General features: G+C 43.5%; 1 protein-coding gene across 4 annotated transcripts in view; it reads left to right on the forward strand.

Annotated features, from left to right (window-relative positions):
- The window catches only part of LOC128655873 (uridine-cytidine kinase-like 1), a 226,687-nt gene that overhangs the window by 165,426 nt on the left and 47,973 nt on the right, over nt 1-13,288 (forward strand). The window lies entirely within an intron of this gene.

Here is a 13,288-nt window from a genome sequence, read left to right on the forward strand (position 1 = left end):
TACTAATTTCTGTACTGCAAGGGGTTTACTACTGTACAGGTTCTGTATGAGGTAGGGTGACAGATATTTATGGTTGTTATAGCCAAGTGGGTGTGTGTTTGGTTTGTCAAATCCAAAATACTAATGTCGTAGATTGCTACAAGGTAGATGGAGCATTTTAGAATTTGAGCTTGTTTCTCCAACATTGGTGTGTCCGGTCCACGGCGTCATCCTTACTTGTGGGATATTCTCTTCCCCAACAGGAAATGGCAAAGAGTCCCAGCAAAGCTGGTCACATGATCCCTCCTAGGCTCCGCCCACCCCAGTCATTCTCTTTGCCGTTGCACAGGCAACATCTCCACGGAGATGGTTAAGAGTTTTTTGGTGTTTAAATGTAGTTTTATTCTTCTATCAAGTGTTTGTTATTTTAAAATAGTGCTGGTATGTACTATTTACTCTGAAACAGAAAAGGATGAAGATTTCTGTTTGTAAGAGGAAGATGATTTTAGCAGACAGTAACTAAAATCGATTGCTGTTTCCACACAGGACTGTTGAGATGAAGTAACTTCAGTTGGGGGAAACAGTTAGCAGACTTTTCTGCTTAAGGTATGACTAGCCATATTTCTAACAAGACCATGTAATGCTGGAAGGCTGTCATTTCCCCTCATGGGGACCGGTAAGCCATTTTCTTAGTTAAACATAAAAGAATAAAGGGCTTCAAAAAGGGCTTAAAAACTGGTAGACATTTTTCTGGGCTAAAACGATTGCTTTACTAGGCATATTATGCAGATTCTAACTAATTATTGGTATTATAATCTTGGGGAACGTTTAGAAAAACGGCAGGCACTGTGTTAGACACCTTTTTCAGATGGGGGCCTTTCTAGTTATAGACAGAGCCTCATTTTCGCGCCATTAATGCGCAGTTGTTTTTGGAGAGCAAGGCATGCAGATGCATGTGTCAGGAGCTAAGAATCACTGAAAAAGCTTATAGAAGGCGTCATTTGGTATCGTATTCCCCTCTGGGCTTGGTTGGGTCTCAGCAAAGCATATAGCTGGGACTGTATAGGGGTTAAATGTAAAAACGGCTCCGGTTCCGTTAATTTAAGGGTTAAAGCTCTGAAATTTGGTGTGCAATACTTTTAATGCTTTAAGACACTGTGGTGAAATTTTGGTGAATTTTGAACAATTCCTTCATACTTTTTCACATATTCAGTAATAAAGTGTTTTCAGTTTGAAATTTAAAGTGACAGTAACGGTTTTATTTTAAAACGTTTTTTGTGCTTTGTTGACAAGTTTAAGCCTGTTTAACATGTCTGTACCATCAGATAAGCTATGTTCTATATGTATGAAAGCCAATGTGTATCCCCATTTAAATTTATGTGATAATTGTGCCATAGTGTCCAAACAAAGTAAGGTCAGTAATGCCACAGATAATGATATTGCCCAAGATGATTCCTCAAATGAGGGGAGTAAACATGATACTACATCATCCCCTACTGTGTCTACACCAGTTATGCCCACACAGGAGGCCCCTAGTACATCTAGTGCGCCAATACTTATTACCATGCAACAATTAACGGCTGTAATGGATAACTCCATAGCAAATCTTTTATCCAAAATGCCTACTTATCAGAGAAAGCGCGATTGCTCTGTTTTAAACACTGAAGAGCAAGAGGACGCTGATGATAACTGTTCTGACATACCTTCACACCAATCTCAAGGGGCCATGAGGGAGGTTTTGTCTGATGGAGAAATTTCAGATTCAGGAAAAATTTCTCATCAAGCTGAACCTGATGTTGTGACATTTAAATTTAAATTAGAACATCTCCGCGCACTGCTTAAGGAGGTGTTATCTACTCTGGATGATTGTGACAATTTGGTCATTCCAGAGAAATTATGTAAGATGGACAAGTTCCTAGAGGTTCCGGTGCCCCCCGACGCTGTTCCTATACCCAAGCGGGTGGCGGACATAGTAAATAAAGAGTGGGAAAGGCCCGGCATACCTTTTGTTCCCCCCCCTATATTTAAGAAATTATTTCCTATAGTCGACCCCAGAAAGGACTTATGGCAGACAGTCCCCAAGGTCGAGGGGGCGGTTTCTACTCTAAACAAACGCACTACTATTCCTATCGAAGATAGTTGTGCTTTCAAAGATCCTATGGATAAGAAATTAGAGGGTTTGCTTAAAAAGATTTTTGTACAGCAAGGTTACCTTCTACAACCAATTTCATGCATTGTTCCTGTCACTACTGCAGCGTGTTTCTGGTTCGAGGAACTAGAAAAATCGCTCAGTAAAGAATCTTCGTATGAGGAGGTTATGGACAGAGTTCAAGCACTTAAATTGGCTAACTCTTTTGTTTTAGATGCCGCTTTGCAATTGGCTAGATTAGCGGCGAAAAATTCAGGGTTTGCTATCGTGGCGCGCAGAGCGCTTTGGCTAAAGTCTTGGTCAGCGGATGTGTCTTCCAAGACAAAATTGCTTAACATTCCTTTCAAAGGTAAAACATTATTTGGACCTGATTTGAAAGAGATTATTTCAGACATCACTGGGGGAAAGGGCCACGCCCTCCCACAGGATAGGTCTTTTAAGGCTAAAAATAAGCCTAATTTTCGTCCCTTTCGCAGAAACGGACCAGTCTCTAATTCTGTATCCTCTAAGCAAGAGGGTAATACTTCACAACCCAAACCAGCCTGGAAACCAATGCAAGGCTGGAACAAGGGTAAGCAGGCCAAGAAGCCTACCACTGCTACCAAAACAACATGAAGGGATAGCCCCCGATCCGGGACCGGATCTAGTGGGGGGCAGACTTTCTCTCTTTGCTCAGGCTTGGGCAAGAGATGTTCAGGATCCTTGGGCGCTAGAAATAGTTTCTCAAGGTTATCTCCTGGAATTCAAGGAACTACCCCCAAGGGGAAGGTTCCACAGGTCTCAATTATCTTCAAACCAAATAAAGAGACAGGCATTCTTACATTGTGTAGAAGACCTGTTAAAGATGGGAGTGATACATCCAGTTCCAATAAGAGAACAAGGAATGGGATTTTATTCCAATCTGTTCATAGTTCCCAAAAAAGAGGGAACATTCAGACCAATTTTGGATCTAAAGATCCTAAACAAATTTCTCAGGGTACCATCGTTCAAAATGGAAACTATTCGAACGATCCTACCTACTATCCAGGAAAATCAATTTATGACTACCATGGATTTAAAGGATGCGTACCTACATATTCCTATCCACAAGGAACATCATCAGTTCCTAAGGTTCGCTTTTCTGGACAAGCATTACCAGTTTGTGGCACTTCCATTCGGATTAGCCACTGCTCCAAGGATTTTCACAAAGGTACTAGGGTCCCTTCTAGCGGTTCTAAGACCAAGGGGCATTGCAGTAGTACCTTACTTGGACGACATCCTGATTCAAGCGTCGTCCCTGTCAAAAGCAAAGGCTCATACGGACATCGTCCTAGCCTTTCTCAGATCTCACGGATGGAAGGTGAACAAAGAAAAAAGTTCTCTGTCCCCGTCAACAAGAGTTCCCTTCTTGGGAACAATAATAGATTCCTTAGAAATGAGGATTTTTCTGACAGAGGTCAGAAAATCAAAACTTCTAAGCTCTTGTCAAGTACTTCATTCTGTTCCTCGTCCTTCCATAGCGCAGTGCATGGAAGTAATAGGATTGATGGTTGCAACAATGGACATAGTTCCTTTTGCACGAATTCATCTAAGACCATTACAACTGTGCATGCTCAGACAGTGGAATGGGGATTATACAGACTTGTCTCCGACGATTCAAGTAGATCAAAAGACCAGAGATTCACTCCGTTGGTGGCTGACCCTGGACAATCTGTCACAAGGAATGAGCTTCCGCAGACCAGAGTGGGTCATTGTCACGACCGACGCCAGCCTAGTGGGCTGGGGCGCGGTCTGGGAATCCCTGAAAGCTCAGGGTCTATGGTCTCGGGAAGAGTCTCTTCTACCGATAAACATTCTGGAACTGAGAGCGATATTCAATGCTCTCAGAGCTTGGCCTCAACTAGCAAAGGCAACATACATAAGGTTTCAGTCAGACAACATGACGACCGTTGCATATATCAATCATCAGGGGGGAACAAGGAGTTCCCTGGCGATGAAAGAAGTGACCAAGATAATTCAATGGGCGGAGGATCACTCCTGCCACTTGTCTGCGATCCACATCCCAGGAGTGGAAAATTGGGAAGCGGATTTTCTGAGTCGTCAGACATTCCATCCGGGGGAGTGGGAACTCCTTCCGGAAATCTTTGCCCAAATAACTCAATTATGGGGCATTCCAGACATGGATCTGATGGCGTCTCGTCAGAACTTCAAGGTTCCTTGCTACGGGTCCAGATCCAGGGATCCCAAGGCGACTCTAGTAGATGCACTAGTAGCACCTTGGACCTTCAACCTAGCTTATGTATTCCCACCGTTTCCTCTCATCCCCAGGCTGGTAGCCAGGATCAATCAGGAGAGGGCCTCGGTGATCTTGATAGCTCCTGCGTTGCCACGCAGGACTTGGTATGCAGACCTGGTGAATATGTCATCGGCTCCACCATGGAAGCTACCTTTGAGACAGGACCTTCTTGTTCAGGGTCCATTCGAACATCCGAATCTGGTTTCCCTCCAACTGACGGCTTGGAGATTGAACGCTTGATTTTATCAAAGCGTGGGTTTTCAGATTCTGTAATAGATACTCTGATTCAGGCTAGAAAGCCTGTAACTAGAAAAATTTACCATAAAATATGGAAAAAATATATCTGTTGGTGTGAATCTAAAGGATTCCCATGGAACAAGATAAAAATTCCTAAGATTCTATCCTTTCTACAAGAAGGTTTGGAGAAAGGATTATCTGCAAGTTCTCTGAAGGGACAGATCTCTGCTTTATCTGTTTTACTTCACAAAAGACTGGCAGCTGTGCCAGATGTTCAAGCATTTGTTCAGGCTCTGGTTAGGATCAAGCCTGTTTACAGACCTTTGACTCCTCCCTGGAGTCTAAATCTAGTTCTTTCAGTTCTTCAAGGGGTTCCGTTTGAACCCTTACATTCCGTAGATATTAAGTTATTATCTTGGAAAGTTTTGTTTTTGGTTGCAATTTCTTCTGCTAGAAGAGTTTCAGAGTTATCTGCTCTGCAGTGTTCTCCGCCCTATCTGGTTCCATGCAGATAAGGTGGTTTTGCGTACTAAGCCTGGTTTTCTTCCGAAAGTTGTTTCCAACAAAAATATTAACCAGGAGATAGTTGTACCTTCTTTGTGTCCGAATCCAGTTTCAAAGAAGGAACATTTGTTACACAATTTGGACGTAGTCCGTGCTCTAAAATTCTATTTAGAGGCTACTAAAGATTTCAGACAAACATCTTCCTTGTTTGTTGTTTATTCTGGTAAAAGGAGAGGTCAAAAAGCGACTTCTACCTCTCTTTCCTTTTGGCTTAAAAGCATTATCCGATTGGCTTATGAGACTGCCGGACGGCAGCCTCCTGAAAGAATCACAGCTCACTCCACTAGGGCTGTGGCTTCCACATGGGCCTTCAAGAACGAGGCTTCTGTTAACCTGATATGTAAGGCAGCGACTTGGTCTTCACTGCACACTTTTGCCAAATTTTACAAATTTGATACTTTTGCTTCTTCGGAGGCTATTTTTGGGAGAAAGGTTTTGCAAGCCGTGGTGTCTTCCATTTAGGTGACCTGATTTGCTCCCTCCCTTCATCCGTGTCCTAAAGCTTTGGTATTGGTTCCCACAAGTAAGGATGACGCCGTGGACCGGACACACCAATGTTGGAGAAAACAGAATTTATGCTTACCTGATAAATTACTTTCTCCAACGGTGTGTCCGGTCCACGGCCCGCCCTGGTTTTTTAATCAGGTCTGATGAATTATTTTCTCTAACTACAGTCACCACGGTATCATATGGTTTCTCCTATATATATTTCCTCCTGTCCGTCGGTCGAATGACTGGGGTGGGCGGAGCCTAGGAGGGATCATGTGACCAGCTTTGCTGGGACTCTTTGCCATTTCCTGTTGGGGAAGAGAATATCCCACAAGTAAGGATGACGCCGTGGACCGGACACACCGTTGGAGAAAGTAATTTATCAGGTAAGCATAAATTCTGTTTTTTGTATTCAGGGTACGTTATTTTATACATCAGTAGATGGAACAGAGGCAGTTGCTGTTTGTATAACTCTGGTGGATGATGGGTCAGTTACTAAGTTTTAGGAATTGTGTAGGTTTTCTTCGTAAATGAGGATGGTCTACAGTCCTCCATAACATATGGGAAATATTTCTCCCCACTAGGAGGAGGTCAAGAGTCCATACAAGTGCTTAAAATCCCTCTAGCCTCCCATCTCTCTCTGTTTTGTTCTTGGCCTCGTAGGAAAAGGTTGAGAATAGAGGTGTTCCTGCTACTGGATTATGGATTATAATTTGGGAGCTCAGACCAATGTTAGACCCATAATCCCTGGGAATTATCATTCACAAAGAAGACAGAAGAGAAACTTCATATCTGCTGAATGATACAGGGATATAGGAATACCCTGTTATGGCGCAGTATTTCCTTATGGGACTTCAGCCATAACTACCTTCAGACGTCGCAGGGGCTCGTCCTTGGCCTCCCCCTGAGGGACACAGGTATTTTCTACTGCAATCCTCTGCGGTAACCATACCTACACTGGTCGCTATCTCTCTACTGGATACTGCTGCAGCTGCCTTGACAAGGTTTTTACATGCTTGGTAAGCTGGTGGAAAGGGGCTACTTTAAGTTAAGGGACTTACCATAACACACACGCAGCACAGGTATAGCATAGCCAGGGTACTTAACCTGCCCTATTCTTTTCAGGGACATAGCCAGGTAAGGATGGTGCCCTTCACAGCCCTCTGGCAGCTCTGGGGAACTATTTATGGCACTTTTAAATAAATATGCGCCTGACCCTTTATGAAAACAGAGGACACTCCAGTGGGGTAAGGGGGAAATGTGTTGTATATGTATCGTGCAAACTCAGCTTCCTGGGCTTTCATTTTCAGTACGGAGCAACTCAAGGCGACAAAAGCAGCTCAGAAGTGTTTACCCACAGCTTGCTAACAAGCTATTCCTATCAAAGGAGGATGTGAGTACCCATACAGATGCTGCCAGGGTCAATTGAGTCTGCATGGGGGCTGTAGGGGAACAACACATATATATATATATATATATATATGTGTGTGTGTGTATGTGTGTGTATATGTATATGTATATGTATATATGTATATATATATATATATATATATATATAGTCATTGTATAATACTGTTTGTTATACATTAAAATGGAACAAGATGACTCTGTTCCCACTGATGTCACTATTCACATTATAGAGGATGTTCCTCTTCCTACATATATATGTTTATTTCTCTTGTAAGGTGTATCCAGTCCACGGGTTCATCCATTACTTGTGGGATATTCTCCTTCCCAACAGGAAGTTGCAAGAGGACACCCACAGCAGAGCTTTCTATATAGCTCCTCCCCTAAATGCCACCCCCAGTCATTCTCTTGCAACTCTCGACAAGAAAGGAAGTATCAAGAGATATGTGGTGACTTAGTTTAGTTTTACCTTCAATCAAGAGTTTTTTTTTAAACGGTACCGGCGTTGTACTGTTTTTCTCTAAGGCAGAAATTAGAAGAAGAATTCTGCCTGGAGATTTGATGATCTTAGCGGTTTGTAACTAAGGTCCATTGCTGTTCTCACACATAACTGATGAATATGGGAAAACTTCAGTTGGGGGAACGGCCTGCAGATTACCTGCTTTGAGGTATGTTCAGTATTTTTATTTCTAGAGAGAGGAATAAGTTCTAGAAAATGTTGACAGAGCCTTGTGTATTTGAGGTAAGCCTGATGCAGTGATATAACAGTGACTGGGATCATGCTTACATAACAGGGTAATACTCATGTTAATATTCATATTGCTTAGTGACAAAACGTTTACATGATTTCATAAATAGGACGTTTTTTCTCTGAGGGAGATAAGTCTTTATTTGGGGCCTAGTTTCCACATGGCTAGTCAGATACTCCCAGGAGTATTTTCTTAAGGCCCCTCTGATATCCAGTACATGGTGGGAGGGGCCTATTTTAGCGCTCTAACTGTGCAGTTTTAATACAGACTGAGACATCCAGCTTCCCTAGAAGAGTCCTCTGGCATCTGATAACCATTTCAAAGGGGTTATTTCTGCACAAAATCGTATTTAAGGGCAGGTAGGAGCCTCAGCAGAGCTGTGGCAGGGTGCTTAATTGATTTTTAACGTTTTTTAATCCGGTTTGGGGCCTAAAGGGTTAATCATCCATTTGCAAGTGGGTGCAATTGTTGCTTTAGTCCCTTACACATACTGGAAAAATTTCAAAGATTTTACTGTATTTTTTCACTGTTTTGCTGTTTAAGTGCTAGTTTTTTTCTCTTAAAGGCACAGTAACGTTTTTGTTTAATTGCTGTTTCACCTTTATTAAAGTGTTTTCCAAGCTTGCTTGTCTCATTACTAGTCTGTTAAACATGTCTGACATAGAGGGAACTCCTTGTTCAATATGTTTGAAAGCCATTGTGGAACCCCCTCTTAGAATGTGTACCAAATGTACTGAAATTTCTATAAACTATAAAGACCATATTATGGCGCTTAAAGATTTATCTCCAGGGGATTCTCTGACTAAAAAGAGGGAGATTATGCCATCTAACTCTCCCCATGTGTCAGAACCTATAACTCCCGCTCAAGTGACGCCAAGTACATCTAGCGCGTCTAATTCTTTTACCTTACAGTACATGGCGGCAGTTATGAATGCTACCCTCACAGAGGTATTCTCCAAACTGCCAGGGCTTCAAGGAAAGTGAGACAGCTCTGGGGCTAGAATTAATACAGAGCTTTCTGACGCTTTATTGCCTGTGTCCGATATACCCTCACATTGCTCAGAAGCCGAGGCAGGTGAGCTTCTATCTGTGGGTGACATTTCAGACTCAGGGAAGGCGTTACTTCAGTCTGATTCTGAGATGACAGCGTTTAAATTTAAGCTTGAACACCTCCGCTTATTGCTTAGGGAGGTTTTAGCGACTCTGGATGACTATGACCCCATTGTGGTTCCAGAGAAATTGTGTAAAATGGACAAATACTTTGCAGTACCTGTTTACACCGATGTTTTTGCAGTCCCTAAGAGGTTTTCGGAAATTATTACTAAGTAATGGGATAGACCAGGTGTGCCGTTCTCTCCCCCTCCTGCTTTTAAAAAGATGTTTCCCATAGATGCCACCATACGGGACTTGTGGCAGGCGGTTCCTAAGGTGGAGGGAGCAGTCTCCACCCTAGCTAAGCATACAACTATCCCCGTCGAGGACAGTTGTGCTTTCCTAGATCCTATGGATAAAAAATTGGAGCGTCTCCTTAAGAAAATTTTTATACATCAAGGTTTTATTCTCCAGCCTCTTGCATGCATTGCCCCAGTTACTGCTGCAGCGGCTTTTTGGTTTGAGTCTCTTGAGGAGGCTCTACAGGTGGAGACCTCGTTAGACGATATTCTAGACAGGATTAAAGCTCTTAAGTTAGCTTACTCCTTTATTTCTGACGCCATTTTTCATTTAGCAGAGCTAACGGCTAAGAATTCAGGTTTTGCCATTTTGGCGCGTAGGGCGCTATGGCTTAAGTCCTGGTCAGCAGACGTTACTTCAAAGTCTAAGCTTCTTAACATCCCCTTCAAGGGACAGACCCTATTCAGGCCCGGTCTGAAGGAGATCATTTCTGATATTACTGGAGGAAAAGGTCACGCTCTTCCTCAGGATAGGTCCAATAAGTTAAGGACCAAACTGAATAATTTTCGTTCCTTTCGAAACTTCAAGAGTGGCGCAGCTTCAGTTTCCTCTAATGCAAAACAAGAGGGAAATTTCGCCCAGTCCAAACCAGTCTGGAGACCTAACCAGGCTTGGAATAAGGGGAAGCAGGCCAAGAAACCTGCGGCTGCCTCTAAGATAGCATGAAGGAGTAGCCCCCGATCCGGGACCGGATCTAGTGGGGGGCAGACTCTCTCTCTTCGCCCAGGCTTGCGCAAGAGACGTCCAGGATCCCTGGACATTAGAGATTGTTTCCCAGGGATATCTTCTGGACTTCAAAGCTTCATCTCCAAAGGGGAGATTTCATCTCTCACAATTATCTGTAAACCAGATAAAGAGAGAGGCATTCTTACGTTGTGTTCAAGACCTGCTGGTTATGGGAGTGATCCACCCAGTTCCAAGGGAGGAACAGGGGCAGGGCTTCTATTCAAATCTGTTTATAGTTCCCAAAAAAGAGGGAACTTTCAGACCAATCTTGGATCTCAAGATCCTAAACAAATTTCTCAGGGTTCTTCAAGATGGAGACTATCCGAACCATCCTCCCTATGATCCAGGAGGGTCAATATATGACTACCGTGGACTTAAAGGATGCTTATCTCCACATTCCGATTCATAGAGATCATCATCAGTTCCTCAGGTTCGCCTTCTTAGACAGGCATTACCAGTTTGTGGCTCTTCCCTTCGGGTTAGCCAGGGCACCAAGAATCTTTACGAAGGTTCTAGGGTCCCTACTGGCGGTTCTAAGGCCACGGGGCATAGCGGTGGCTCCTTACCTAGACGACATTCTGATACAGGCGTCGACTTTTCAAATCGCCAAGTCCCATACGGACATTGTTCTGGCTTTTCTGAGGTCTCACGTGTGGAAGGTGAACGAAGAAAAGAGTTCTCTCTCCCCTCTCACAAGAGTTTCCTTCCTAGGAACACTGATAGATTCAGTAGAAATGAAATTTTTTCTGACAGAGGTCAGGTTATCAAAGCTTCTAACTTCCTGCCGTGCTCTTCATTCCACTTCTCGGCCGTCAGTGGCTCAGTGTATGGAAGTAATCGGCCTAATGGTAGCGGCAATGGACATAGTTCCGTTTGCCCGCCTACATCTCAGACCACTGCAACTTTGCATGCTCAATCAGTGGAATGGGGATTACATAGATTTGTCCCCTCTGCTAAATCTGGATCAAGAGACCAGGGATTCTCTTCTCTGGTGGTTCTCTCGGTTCCATCTGTCCAGGGGAATGAGTTTCCTCAGGCCAGAGTGGACTATAGTCACGACAGATGCCAGCCTTCTGGGCTGGGGCGCAGTCTGGAACTCCCTGAAGGCTCAGGGTTCGTGGACTCAGGAGGATTCCTCCTTCCGATAAACATTCTGGAACCTAGAGCGATATTCAATGCTCTTCAGGCTTGGCCTCATCTAGCTGCGATCACGTTCATCAGATTTCAGTCAGACAATATCACGACTGTAGCCTATATCAACCAGCAGGGGGGGACAAGAAGCCCCCTGGCAATGTTGGAGGTTTCAAAAATAATTCTATGGGCAGAGGTTCACTCTTGCCATCTCTCAGCTATCCATATCCCAGGAGTAGAGAACTGGGAGGCAGATTTCCTAAGTCGGCAGACTTTTCATCCGGGGGAGTGGGAGCTCCATCCGGAGGTATTTGCCCAGCTGATTCAACTATGGGGCAAACCAGAAGTGGATCTGATGGCGTCTCGTCAGAACGCCAAGCTTCCCTGTTATGGGTCCAGGTCAAGGGATCCCCAGGCAGCGCTGATAGATGCTCTAGCAGTGCCCTGGTCCTTCAGCCTGGCTTATGTGTTCCCACCATTTCCTCTCCTCCCTCGTTTGATTGCCAAGATCAAGCAGGAGAGAGCTTCGGTGATTTTGATAGCACCTGCGTGGCCACGCAGGACTTGGTATGAAGATCTGGTGGACATGTCATCCCTTCCACCATGGACTCTGCCGCTGAGGCAGGACCTTCTACTCCAAGGTCCATTCAAACATCCAAATCTAATTTCTCCAACATAGGTGTGTCCGGTCCACGGCGTCATCCTTACTTGTGGGATATTCTCTTCCCCAACAGGAAATGGCAAAGAGCCCAGCAAAGCTGGTCACATGATCCCTCCTAGGCTCCGCCTACCCCAGTCATTCTCTTTGCCGTTGTACAGGCAACATCTCCACGGAGATGGCTTAGAGTTTTTTAGTGTTTAACTGTAGTTTTTATTATTCAATCAAGAGTTTGTTATTTTAAAATAGTGCTGGTATGTACTATTTACTCAGAAACAGAAAAGAGATGAAGATTTCTGTTTGTATGAGGAAAATGATTTTAGCACCGTAACTAAAATCCATGGCTGTTCCACACAGGACTGTTGAGAGCAATTAACTTCAGTTGGGGGAACAGTGTGCAGTCTCTTACTGCTTGAGGTATGACACATTCTAACAAGACGATGTAATGCTGGAAGCTGTCATTTTCCCTATGGGATCCGGTAAGCCATGTTTATTAAGATAGTAAATAAGGGCTTCACAAGGGCTTATTAAGACTGTAGACTTTTTCTGGGCTAAATCGATTCATTATTAACACATATTTAGCCTTGAGGAATCATTTATTTGATATGATTATATCGGCAGGCACTGTTTTTGACACCTTATTCTTTAGGGGCTTTCCCTAATCATAGTCAGAGCCTCATTTTCGCGCCGGTATGGCGCACTTGTTTTTGAGGACAGCATGGCATGCAGCTGCATGTGTGTGGAGCTCTGATACATAGAAAAGTCTTTCTGAAGGCATCATTTGGTATCGTATTCCCCTTTGGGCTTGGTTGGGTCTCAGCAAAGCAGATTCCAGGGACTGTAAAGGGGTTAAATATAAAAACGGCTCCGGTTCCGTTATTTTAAGGGTTAAAGCTTCCAAATTTGGTGTGCAATACTTTTAAGGCTTTAAGACACTGTGGTGAAATTTTGGTGAATTTTGAACAATTCCTTCATACTTTTTCGCAATTGCAGTAATAAAGTGTGTTTAGTTTAAAATTTAAAGTGACAGTAACGGTTTTATTTTAAAACGTTTTTTGTGCTTTGTTATCAAGTTTATGCCTGTTTAACATGTCTGAACTACCAGATAGATTGTGTTCTGACTGTGGGGAAACCAAGGTTCCTTCTCATTTAACTATATGTATTTTATGTCATAAAAAAATTTAGTAAAAATGATGCCCAAGATGATTCCTCAAGTGAGGGGAGTAAGCATGGTACTGCATCATCCCCTCCTTCGTCTACACCAGTCTTGCCCATACAGGAGGCCCCTAGTACATCTAGTGCGCCAATACTCCTTACTATGCAACATTTAACGGCTGTAATGGATAATTCTATCAAAAACATTTTAGCCAATATGCCCACTTATCAGCGAAAGCGCGACTGCTCTGTTTTAGAAAATTCTGTAGAGCATGAGAACGCTGATGATATGGTTTCTGAAGGGCCCCTACACCAGT

The sequence above is a fragment of the Bombina bombina genome, chromosome 4, assembly GCF_027579735.1.
Source record: "Bombina bombina isolate aBomBom1 chromosome 4, aBomBom1.pri, whole genome shotgun sequence".
In the NCBI taxonomy this organism is placed as follows: Eukaryota; Metazoa; Chordata; class Amphibia; order Anura; family Bombinatoridae; genus Bombina; species Bombina bombina.